General features: G+C 48.9%; 1 pseudogene; it reads left to right on the top strand.

The window, feature by feature from the left end:
• The first annotated feature begins 3,478 nt into the window (after nt 1–3,478).
• LOC121287893 lies at nt 3,479–9,530 on the top strand (annotated as a pseudogene).
• Nucleotides 9,531–13,416: the final 3,886 nt, after the last annotated feature.

Here is a 13,416-nt window from a genome sequence, read left to right as displayed (position 1 = left end):
GCAGGAACAGCAACAGCAGTAGTAGCAACAGCAGCAGCAACAAAAGCAGCAGTAACAGTAGCAACAGCAACAGCATCAGCAAGAAAAGCAGCAGCAATAACTGCAGCAACAGTAACAGCAACAGTAGCAACAGCAGGAGCTGCAGCAGCAAAAACAGCCAAAGGAACAGCAGCATCAGCAACAGCAGCCAAAGGAACAGCAACAGCAGTAGCATCAGCAACAGCAACAGCTTTACCAGCAACCGCAGGAGCAGCATCAGCAAGAACAGCAGTAACAGGAATATCAGCAACAGCAGCAGCAGCAACAACTTTACCAGCAACAGGAGGAGCAGCGGCAGCAACAGCATCAGTAATAGGATCAGTAATAGGATGCAACAGCAGCAGCCCAACACCAGCAGAAACAGCAGCAACAACAACAGCAGCAACAGCAACAGCAACACCAGCAGCAACTGCAGCTGCTTCAGCAGCAACAACATCAACAAGAGCAGCAAATGCAACAGCAAAACCAGCAGTATCAGCTGCAGCAACAGAGGCAGCAACAACAGCAACAGGTACAGCAAAAACATTAACAGCAACAGCAGCAACAGCAAAAGCAGCAAAAGGAACAGCAACCGCAGCCGCAGCAGCAACAGCAACAGCAACAGCATAACCATCAACAGCAGGAGCAGTGGCAGCAACAACAGCAGTAACAGGAATATCAGAAATTGCAGCAACAGCAGCTACAGCAACTGCAGTAGCAGTAAAAACAGCAACAACAGCAGCAGCAAACTCAGCAACAGCAGCAGCAGCAACCACAACTGCATCAGTAGCAACAGCAAAAGCGATAGCCGCTACAGAAGCAGGTACAGCAACAGCAATATAAGCAGCAGCTCCATGAACAGCAGTAACAGGAGCAGCAACATCAGCAGCAACAGCAGCAGTAGCAACAGCAGGAGCTGCAGCAGCAACAACAGCAAGAGCAGCAAAATCAGCAGCATCAGCAATAGCAACAATAGCAACAGTGACAGAAGCAACAGCAGCAAGAAACAGCAGCAACAGCAGCAACAACAGCAACTAAAGGAACAGCAAGAACAGCAACAGCTGCAGCAACAGCAGCAGCATCAGCAAAAACAGCATTAGCAACACCACCAGCAACACTAACCGCAACAGTAGCAACAGCAGGAGCAACAGCAGCATCAACAGCAAGAGCAGAATAATCAACAGCAGTAACAAGAGCAACAGCTGCCACAACAGCAGCAACAGGAACAGCAAGAACAGCAACAGCAGTAACAGGATCAGCAACAGCAACAGCAACATTAGAGGCAAAAACAGCAGCAGCAACAACAGCAATAGCACGGGAGGATCATTGGCACCAACAACTTTAGTAATAGGATCATCAGCAACAGCAGCAGCCACAACAGCAGCAGCAGCAATAACAACTGCAGCAGCTGCAGCAACAGCAACACCAGCAGCAACTGCAGCTGCTTCAGCATCAACAGCAGCAAGAGCAGCAAATGCAACAGCAACACCAGCAACATCAGCAGCAGCAACAGAAGCAGCCATAGCAACAACAGCAACAGGAACAGCAAAAACAGCAATAGCAAAAGCAGCAACCGCAGCAGCAGCAGCAACAGCATTACCAGCAACAGCAGGAGCAGCAGCATCAACAAGAGTAGTAACAGGAATATCAGCAACAGCAGCTACAACAACGGCAGCAGCAGCAAAAACAGCAGCAGCAACATCAGCAACTGTACCAACAGCAACTGCAGTAGCAGCAACAAAAGCAAAAGCAACACTAGCATCATCCACAGCAGCAACAACAACAGCAGCAGGAAAAACAGCAATAGCAACAAGAGCAGCAACAGCAGGAGCTGCAGCAGCAAAAACAGCAAGAGCAGCATAATCAACAGCAACAGCAGCAGCAACAGCAACAGCAACAACAGAATCATCAAAAGCAGCAACAACAACAGCAGCAGGAAAAACAGCAATAGCAACAAGAGCAGCAACAGCAGCAGCAAAAGCTGCAACAGGAACAGCAACAACAGCAGCAATAGCAGCAACAGGATCAGCAACAGCAGCTGCAACAGCAGCAGCAAAGGCAACAGTAGCAAAATCATCAGCAACAGCAACAGCAGCAACAACAGCAGCAGCAGGAAAAACAGTAATAACAACAAGAGCAGCAACAGCAGCAGCAGCAACAACAGCAAGAGCAGCATAATCAACAGCAACAGCAACAGCAGCAGCAACAGCAGCAGCAAGAGCAACAACAGAATCATCAAAAGCAGCAACAACAGCAGCAGGAAAAACAGCAATAGCAACAAGAGCAGCAACAGCAGCAGCAACAGCAGCAGCAACAGCAGCAGCAAAATCTGCAACAGGAACAGCAACAACAGCAGCAATAGCAGCAACAGGATCAACAACAACAGCAGTAGCAACAGCAGCAGCAAAATCAACAGTAGCAAAATCATCAGCAACAGCAGCAACAACAGCAGCAACAACAGCAGCAGCAAGAAAAACAGCAATAGCAACAAGAGGAGCAACAGCAGGAGCTGCAGCATCAACAACAGCAAGAGCAGCATAATCAGCAGCAACAGCAACAGCAGCAGCAACAGCAACAGCAACAGCAACTGCAGCTGCTTCAGCAGCAACAACAGCAGCAAATGCAACAGCAACACCAGCAACATCAGCAGCAGCAACGGAAGCAGCCATAGCAACAAATGCAAAGGCAGCAACAACAGCAACAGGAACAACAAAAACAGCAATAGCAACAGCAGCAACAGCAACAGCAGCAAAAGTAACAGCAACAGCATTACAAGCAACAGCAACAGCATTATCAGCAACAGCAGGAGCAGCAGCATCAACAACAGCAGGAACAGGAATATCAGCAGCAACAGCAACAGCAGCAACAACAGCAGCAGCAACAGCAGAAGCAACAGCAGCAGCAACAGCAGCATCAAAAGCTGCAACAGGAACATTAACAATAGCAGCAACAGCAGCAACAGGATCAGCAACAGCAGCAGCAATAGCAGCAGCAAAAGCAACAGTAGCAAAATAATCAGCAACAGCAGCAACAACAGCAGCAACAACAGCAGCAGCAGCAACAGTAGCAGCAACAGCAGCAGCAACTGCATTACCAGCAACAGCAACAGCATTACCAGCAACAGCAGGAGAAGCAGCATCAACAACAGCAGTAACAGAAACATCAGCAATAGCAGCAAAAGCAGTTACAACAACTGCAGCAGCAACAACAGCATTACCAGCAACAGCAACGGCATTACAAGCAATAGCAGCAGAAGCAGCATCAAAAACAGCAGTAACAGGAATATCAGCGACAGCAGCAATAGCAGATACAACAATTGCAGCAGCAGCAAAAACAGCAGCAGCAACATCAGCAACTGTACCAACAGTAACAGCAGCAGCAGCAGGAAAAGCAAAAGCAACACCAGCAACATCAGCATCAGCATCAACAACAGCAGCAGGAAAAACAGCAAAAGCAACAAGAGCAGCAACAGCAGGAGCTGCAGCATCAACAACAGCAAGAGCAGCATAATCAGCAGCAACAGCAACAGCAGCAGCAACAGCAACAGCAGCAAAAGCAGCAGCTACAGCAGCAGCAAAAGCTGCAACAGGAACAGCAACAACAGCAGCAACAGGATCAGCAACAGCAGCAGCAGCAACAGCTTTACCAGCAACAGGTGGAGCAGCGGCAGCAACAGCATCAGTAATAGGATCATCAGCAACACCAACACCAGCAGAAACATCAGCAACAACATCTGCAACAGCAGCAGGAACAGCAACAGCGATACCCACTACAGAAGCAGGTACAGCAACAGCAAAAACAACTTTAGCAACACCACCAGCAACACTAACAGCACCAATAGCAACAGCAGCATCAAAAGCAAGAGCAGAAAAATCACCAGCAACAACAACCGCAACAACTGCCACAACAGCAGCAACAGCAGCAGCAACAGCAGCAACAGGAACAGCAAGAACAGCAACAGCAGCAGCAATAGCAGCAACAGGATCAGCAACTGCAGCAGCAACAACAGCATTACCAGCAACAGCAACGGCATTACAAGCAATAGCAGCAGAAGCAGCATCAAAAACAGCAGTAACAGGAATATCAGCGACAGCAGCAATAGCAGATACAACAATTGCAGCAGCAGCAAAAACAGCAGCAGCAACATCAGCAACTGTACCAACAGTAACAGCAGCAGCAGCAGGAAAAGCAAAAGCAACACCAGCAACATCAGCATCAGCATCAACAACAGCAGCAGGAAAAACAGCAAAAGCAACAAGAGCAGCAACAGCAGGAGCTGCAGCATCAACAACAGCAAGAGCAGCATAATCAGCAGCAACAGCAACAGCAGCAGCAACAGCAACAGCAGCAAAAGCAGCAGCTACAGCAGCAGCAAAAGCTGCAACAGGAACAGCAACAACAGCAGCAACAGGATCAGCAACAGCAGCAGCAGCAACAGCTTTACCAGCAACAGGTGGAGCAGCGGCAGCAACAGCATCAGTAATAGGATCATCAGCAACACCAACACCAGCAGAAACATCAGCAACAACATCTGCAACAGCAGCAGGAACAGCAACAGCGATACCCACTACAGAAGCAGGTACAGCAACAGCAAAAACAACTTTAGCAACACCACCAGCAACACTAACAGCACCAATAGCAACAGCAGCATCAAAAGCAAGAGCAGAAAAATCACCAGCAACAACAACCGCAACAACTGCCACAACAGCAGCAACAGCAGCAGCAACAGCAGCAACAGGAACAGCAAGAACAGCAACAGCAGCAGCAATAGCAGCAACAGGATCAGCAACAGCAGCAGCAACAACAGGAGCAACAGCAACAGTAGCAAGTGCAGCAGCAAAAGCAGCATCAGCAACATCAGCAGCAGCAACAGCAACAGCACAGGAGCAACAACCTCAGTAATGGGATCATGAGCAACAGCAACAGCCGCAACAGCAGCAGAAACAACAACTGCAGCAGCAGCTGCAACAGCAACACCAGCAGCAACAGCAGCTGCTTCAGCAACAACAGCAGCAAGAGCAGCAAACGCAACAGCAACACCAGCAACATCAGCAGCAACAACAGCAACAGCATCAGCAAAAACAGCAGCAGCAACAACAGTAACAGCAGCAGTAGCAACAGCAGGAGCTGCAGCAGCAACAACAGCCAAAGGAACAGCAACAGCAGTAGCATCAGCAACAGCAGCCAAAGGAACAGCAACAGCAGTAGCATCAGCAACAGCAGCAACAGCATTAGCAGCAACAGCAGGAGCAGCATCAGCAAGAACAGCAGTAACAGGAATATCAGCAACAGCAGCAGCAGCAACAGCATTAGCAGCAACAGCAGGAGCAGCAGCATCAACAACAGCAGTAACAGGAATAGAAGAAACATCAGCAACAGCAGCAACAACTGCAGCAGCTGCAGCAACAGCAACACCAGCAGCAACTGCAGCTGCTTCAGCAGCAACAACAGCAGCAAGAGCAGCAAATGCAACAGCAACACCAGAAACATCAGCAGCAGCAACAGAAGCAGCTTTAGCAACAACAGCAGCAGCAACAGCATTATCAGCAACAGCAGGAGCAGCAGCATCAACAACAGCAGTAGCTGGAATAGAAGCAACAGCAACAACAGCAGCTACAACAACGGCAGCAGCAGCAAAAACAGCAGCAACAATATCAGCAACTGTACCAACAGCAACCGCAGCAGCAGCAGCAAAAGCAAAAGCATCAAAAAGAACATTAACAGCAGCAGCAACACCAGCAACAGGAACAGCAGCATAACAGCAGCAACAACAGCAGCATCAGCAGCAACAGCAACAATAGGAACAGCAACAACAGCAGAAAAAGCAGCAGCAACAACAGCAGCAACTGGAACAGCAACAAGAGCAACAGCAGCAGCAACAGGAACAGTAAAAACAGCAGCAGCATTCGTCGCAGCAGCAGCTGCAACAGCAGCAGCAACAGCAGCAATAGCAACATAAATAGCAGCAATAGGAACAGCATCAACAGCAACAACAGCAGCAGCAACAGCTGTAACAGGAACAGCAAAAACAGCAACAGCAGCAACAGCAACTGCAATAACAGCAACAGCAGCAGCAACAGGAACAGCAGCAACCATATCTGCAGCAATAGCAACAACAGAAGCAACAGAAGCAACAGCATCAAAAAGAACATTAACAGCAGCAGCAACACCAGCAACATGAACAGCAGCATAACAGCAGCAACAACAGCAGCAATAGCAACATAAACAGCAGCAATAGGAACAGCATCAACAGCAGCAACAGCAGCAGCAACTGGAACAGCAACAAGAGCAACAGCAGCAGCAACAGGAACAGCAAAATCAGCAGCAGCAATCGTCGCAGCAGCAGCTGCAACAGCAGCAGCAACAGCAGCAATAGCAACATAAACAGCAGCAATAGGAACAGCATCAACAGCAGCAACAGCAGCAGCAACAGCAGCAACAGGAACAGCAAAAACAGCAACAGCAGCAACAGCAACTGCAATAACAGCAACAGCAGCAGCAACAGGAACATCAGCAACCGTACCTGCAGCAACAGCAACAACAGAAGCGACAGAAGCAACAGCAACAAAAAGAACATTAACAGCAGCAGCAACACCAGCAACAGGAACAGCAGCATAACAGCAGCAACAACTTCAGCATCAGCAGCAACAGCAACAACAGGAGCAGCAATAACAGCAGAAAAAGCAGCAGCAACAACAGCAGCAACTGGAACAGCAACAAGAGCAACAGCAGCAGCAACAGGAACAGCAAAAACAGCAGCAGCAATCGTCGCAGCAGCAGCTGCAGCAGCAGCAGCAACAGCAGCAATAGCAACATAAACAGCAGCAATAGGAACAGCATCAACAGCAGCAACAGCAGCAACAGGAACAGCAACAGCATTAGGAGAAACAACCGCAGCAATAGTAGCAGCAGCAACAACAGCAGGAACAGCGACAGGAGCAGCAAAAACAGGAACAGGAAAAGCAGTAATAACAGCAGCAAAAAAAAATGTAACAGCAACAGCAGCAACAGCAACAGCAGCATAACAGCAGCAGCAACAGCAGCAGCAACAAGAACAGTAAAAACATAACAGCAGCATAACAGCAGCAACTGGAACAGCAGCAGCAAAAACAGCAACAGCAGCAGCAGCCACAACAGCAGCAACAGGAACAGCAGCAACAGGCACAGCAACAACAGGAACAGGAACAACAGCAGCAACAGCAACAAAAGAAACAGCAATAACAGCAGCAGAGGCACGATCAGCAACAGTAACATCAGCAGCAGGAGCAACAGCAGAACGAAAGCAGCAATAGCAACAGCAGCAACGACAGCAGTTGCAACCACAACAAGAACTGCAAAAAAGCAACAACAGCAAAACGAACAGCAGCAGCAGCAACAGCAGCAAGAGCAACAGTATCAACAGCAGGAGCAGCGGCAGTAACAACAGCGGTAACAGAAATATCAGCAAAAGCAGAAGCAGCAACAGCTTTAGCAGCAACAACAACAATAGTATCAGCAACAGCAGCAACAGCAATGGAGACAGTAGCCACAGAAGGAGCAGCAGCAGCAACAACATTAGTAACAGGAATATCAGCAACATCAACAGCAGCAACAGTGACAGTAGCAACAGCAGGAGCAGAGGCAGCAACAATGGCAGTAACAGGAACATCAGCAATGGTAGCAGCAACAGCAGTAGCAACAACATCAGCAACAGCAGCAACAAGAATATCAACTGCAGCAGGAACAGCAGCAGCAGCAGCAAGAACAGCAACAGGAACAGTAGCAACAGGATCAGCAACAACAGCAGCAGTGGCAGCAGCAACAGGAACAGCAAGAACAGCAACATCAGCAGCAACAGCAGCAGCAACAGCAAGAACAGCAATAGGAACAGCAACAGCAACATCAGCAGCAGCAGCAACAGCAACAGCAGAATGCAAGCAGCAACAGCAGCAAAAAGAACAGCAACAGCAGCAGCAACAGCAGCAACAGCAACAGTAACAACAGCAGGAGCAGTGGCAGTAAGAACAACAGTAACAGGAATATCAGCAACAGCAGCAAAGATTTAGCAGGAAAAACAACAGCAGCATTAACAACAGCAGCAACAGCGACAGTAGCAACTGCAGGAGCAGCAGCAGCAACAACTGTAGTAACAGGAATATCAGCAACAGCAGTAAGAGAAGCAAAAGCAGCAGCAGCAACAGCAACAGCGCCAGTAACAACAGCAGGAGCAGAGTCAGCAACAACAGCAGTAACAGGAACATCAGTAATGGTAGCAGTAGCAAAAGCATTAGCAGCAACAGCAGCAATAGCAGCCACATCAGCAACAGCAGCAACAGGAACAGCAGCAACAGGAATATCAACCACCATGAGAACAACAGCAGCAACAGCAACAGCACAACACTGACAGTAGCAACAGGATCAGCAACACCAGCAGCAACTGCAGGACCTTCAGCAGTAACAACAGCAGCAGGAGCAGCAAAATCAACAGCAACACCAGCAAGATCAGTAGCAGCAAAAGCAATAGCATCAGCAAGACCACCAGCAGCAACAAAAGCAGCAACAGTAACAGCATCAGTAGCAACAGCAGGAGCTGCAGCAGCAACAACAGCCAAAGGAACAGCAACAGCAGTAGCATCAGCAACAGCAGCCAAAAGAACAGCAACAGCCATAGCATCAGCAACAGCAGCAACAGCAACAGCTTTACCAGCAACAGCAGGAGCAGCATCAGCAAGAACAGCAGTAACAGGAATATCAGCAACAGTAGCAGCAGCAGCAACAGGTTTACCAGCAACAGGGGGAGGAGCGGCAGCAACAGCATCAGTAATAGGATCATCAGCAACAGCAGCTGCCCAACACCAGCAGAAACAGCATCAACAACAACTGCAGCAGCTGCAGCAACAGCAACAGCAATAGCCGCTACCGAAGCAGGTACAGCAACAGCAAAAACAGCCTTAACAAGACCACCAGCAACACTAACAGCACCAATAGCAACGGCAGCATCAAAGGCAAGAGCAAAAAAATCACCAGCAACAACAACAGCCACAACTGCCACAACAGCAGCAACAGCAGCAGCAACAGCAGCAACAGGAACAGCAAGAACAGCAGCAGCAACAGCAGCAACAGGATCAGCAACAGCAACAGCAGCAGCAACAACAGGAGCAACAGCAACAGTAGCAAGTGCAGTAGCAACAGCAGCATCAGCAACATCAGCAGCAGCAACAGCAACAGCACAGGAGCAACAACTTCAGTAATAGGATCATGAGCAACAGCAACAGCTGCAACAGCAGCAGAAACAACAACTGCAGCAGCAGCTGCAACAGCAACAGCAGCAGCCGCAACAGCAACAGCAACAAAAACAACTGCAGCAGCAAAAACAACTGCAGCAGCAAAAACAACTGCAGCAGCAGCAACAGCAACACCAGCAGCAACTGCAGCTACTTCAGCAACAACAGCAGCAAGAGCAGCAAACGCAACAGCAACACCAGCAAGCTCAGCAGCAACAATAGCAACAGCTTCAGCAAAAACAGCAGCAGCAACAACAGTAACAGCAGCAGTAGCAACAGCAGGAGCTGCAGCAGCAACAACAGCCAAAGGAACAGCAACAGCAGTAGCATCAGCAACATCAGCCAAAGGAACAGCAACAGCAGTAGCATCAGCAACAGCAGTAACAGGAATATCAGCAACAGCAGCAGCAGCAACAGCTTTACCAACAACAGGAGGAACAGCGGCAGCGGCAACATCAGTAATAGGATCATCAGCAACTGCAACAGGATCAGCAACGGCAACAGCAACAGCAGCAGTAACATCAGGAGCAACAGCAACAGTAGCAACTGCAGCAGCAACAGCAGCAGCCACTACTGCAGCAGCAGCAAAAACAACTGCAGCAGCAGCAGCAACAGCAACACCAGCAGCAACTGCAGCACCTTCAGCAGTAACAACAGTTGCAGGAGCAGCAACATCAACAGCAAAACCAGCAAAATCAGCAGCAGCAACAGCAACAGCATCAGCAAGGACTGCAGCAGCAACAACAGCAGTAACAGTAACAGCAACAGTAGCAACAGCAGAAAAAGCAGCAGCAACAACAGCCAAAGGAACAGCAACAGCAGTAGCATCAGCAACAGCAAACAAAGGAACAGCAACAGCTGTAGCATCAGCAACACCAGCAACATCAGCTGCAGCAACAGAAGCAGCCATATCAGCAACAGCAACAGCAGCAGCAACAACAGCAACAGGAACAGCAGCAACAGCAACTGCGATAAAAGCTGCAGCAGCAGCAACAGGATCAGCAGCAACCGTATCTGCAGCAACAGCAACAACAGAAGCAACAGAAGCAACAGTATCAAAAAGAACATTAACAGCAGCAACAACAGCAGCATCAGTAGCAACAGCAGCAACTGGAACAGAAACAAGAGCAACAGCAGAAAAAGCAGCAACAGGAACAGCAAAAACAGCAGCAGCAATCGTCGCAGCAGCAGCTGCAACAGCAGCAGCAACAGCAGCAATAGCAACATAAACAGCAGCAATAGGAACAGCATCAACAGCAGCAACAGCAGCAGCAACAGCAGCAATAGGAACAGCAACAGCATTAGGAGAAACAACCGCAGCAATAGTAGCAGCAGCAACAAAAGCAGGAACAGCGACAGGAGCAGCAAAAACAGCAACAGGAAAAGCAGGAATAACAGCAGCAAAAAAAACAGTAACAGCAACAGCAGCAACAGCAACAGCAGCATAACAGCAGCAGCAACAGCAGCAGCGACAAGAACAGTAAACACATAACAGCAGCATAACAGCAGCAACTGGAACAGCAGCAGCAAAACAGCAACAGCAGCAGCAACAACAGCAGCAATAGGAACAGCAGCAACAGGCACAGCAACAACAGGAACAGGAACAACAGCAACAACAGCAACAAGAGAAACAGCAACAACAGCAACAGAGGCACGATCAGCAACAGTAACATCAGCAGCAGGTGCAACAGCAATAGCAGAATGAAAGCAGCAATAGCAACAGCAGCAACGACAGCAGCTGCAACCACAACAAGAACTGCAAAAAAGCAACAACAGCAAAACGAACAGCAGCAGCTGCAGCAACAGCAGCAATAGCATCAGTATCAAAAGCAGGAGCAGCGGCATTAACAACAGCAGTAACAGGAATATCAGCAACAGCAGCAGCAGCAAAGCTTTAGCAGCAATAACAACAACAGCATTAACAACAGCAGCAACAGCAACAGCGACAGTAGCAACTGCAGGAGCAGCAGCAGCAACAACTGTAGTAACAGGAATATCAGCAACAACAGCAGCAAGAGAAGCAAAAGCAGCAGCAGCAACAGCAGCATCAGCAACAGCGCCAGTAGCAACAGCAGGAGCAGATTCAGCAACAACAGCAGTAACAGGAACATCAGCAATGGTAGCAGCAGCAACAGCAGAATGCAAGCAGCAACAGCAGCAAAAAGAACAGCAACAGCAGCAGCAACAGCAACAACAGCAACAGTAACAACAGCAGGAGCAGTGGCAGTAAGAACAGCAGTAACAGGAATATCAGCAACAGCAGCAAAGATTTAGCGGCGACAGTAGCAACTGCAGGAGCAGCAGCAGCAACAACTGTAGTAACAGGAATATCAGCAACAGCAGCAAGAGAAGCAAAAGCAGCAGCAGCAACAGCAACAGCGCCAGTAACAACAACAGGAGCAGAGTCAGCAACAACAGCAGTAACAGGAACATCAGTAATGGTAGCAGTAGCAAAAGCATTAGCAGCAACAGCAGCAATAGCAGCCACATCAGCAACAGCAGCAACAGGAACAGCAGCAACAGGAATATCAACCACCATGAGAACAACAGCAGCAACAGCAACAGCACAACACTGACAGTAGCAACAGGATCAGCAACACCAGCAGCAACTGCAGGACCTTCAGCAGTAACAACAGCAGCAGGAGCAGCAAAATCAACAGCAACACCAGCAAGATCAGCAGCAGCAAAAGCAATAGCATCAGCAAGACCAGCAGCAGCAACAACAGCAGCAACAGTAACAGCATCAGTAGCAACAGCAGGAGCTGCAGCAGCAACAACAGTCAAAGGAACAGCAACAGCAGTAGCATCAGCAACAGCACCCAAAAGAACAGCAACAGCCATAGCATCAGCAACAGCAGCAACAGCAACAGGTTTACCAGCAACAGGGGGAGGAGCGGCAGCAACAGCATCAGTAATAGGATCATCAGCAACAGCAGCAGCCCAACACCAGCAGAAACAGCATCAACAACAATTGCAGCAGCTGCAGCAACAGCAACACCAGCAGCAACTGCAGCTGCTTCAGCAGCAACAGCAGCAGCTAGAGCAGCAAATGCAACAGCAACACCAGCAACTTCAGCTGCAGCAACAGAAGCAGCCATATCAACAACAGCAACAGCAGCAGCAACAACAGCAACAGGAACAGCAAAAACAGCAACAGCAACAGCAGCAACAGCAACTGCAATAACAGCTGCAGCAGCAGCAACAGGAACAGCAAAAACAGCAACAGCAACAGCAGCAACAGCAACTGCAATAACAGCTGCAGCAGCAGCAACAGGAACAGCAGCAACCGTTTCTGCAGCAACAGAAACAACAGAAGCAACAGCATCAAAAAGAACAGTAACAGAAGTGGCAACAGCAGCAACAGGAACAGGAGCATAACAGCAGCAACAACAGCAGCATCAACAGCAACAGCAACAACAGCAGCAACTGCAGCAGCAACAACCACAGCAACTGGAACAGCAACAAGAGCAACAGCAGCAGCAACAGGAACAGCAAAAACAACAGCAGTAATTGTAGCAGCAGCAGCTGCAACAGCAGCTGCAACAGCAGCAATAGCAACATAAACAGCAGCAATAGGAACAGCATCAGCAGCAGCAACAGCAGCAGCAACAGGAACAGCAGCAACCACTACTGTAGCAACAGCAACAACAGAAGCAACAGCATCAAAAAGAACAGTAACAGCAGCGGCAACAGCAGCAACAGGAACAGGAGCATAACAGCAGCAACAACAGCAGCATTAGCAGCAACAGCAATAACAGGAACAGCAACAACAGCAGCAACAGCAGCAGCAACAACAGCAGCAACTGGAACAGCAACAAGAGCAACAGCAGCAGCAACAGGAACAGCAAAAACAGCAGCAGCAATCGTAGCAGCAGCAGCTGCAACAGCAGCAGCAACAGCAGCAATAGCAACATAAACAGCAGCAATAGGAACAGCATCAACAGCAGCAACTGGAACAGCAACAAGAGCAACAGCAGCAGCAACAGGAACAGCAGCAACCACTTCTGTAGCAACAGCAACAACAGAAGCAACAGCATCAAAAAGAACAGTAACAGCAGCGGCAACAGCAGCAACAGGAACAGGAGCATAACAGCAGCAACAACAGCAGCATTAGCAGCAACAGCAATAACAGGAA

The sequence above is a fragment of the Carcharodon carcharias genome, chromosome 15, assembly GCF_017639515.1.
Source record: "Carcharodon carcharias isolate sCarCar2 chromosome 15, sCarCar2.pri, whole genome shotgun sequence".
NCBI classification, from domain to species: Eukaryota; Metazoa; Chordata; class Chondrichthyes; order Lamniformes; family Lamnidae; genus Carcharodon; species Carcharodon carcharias.
The sequence above is the reverse complement of the archived record's forward strand: the minus strand, read 5'-3'. Positions and strand labels throughout refer to the sequence as shown.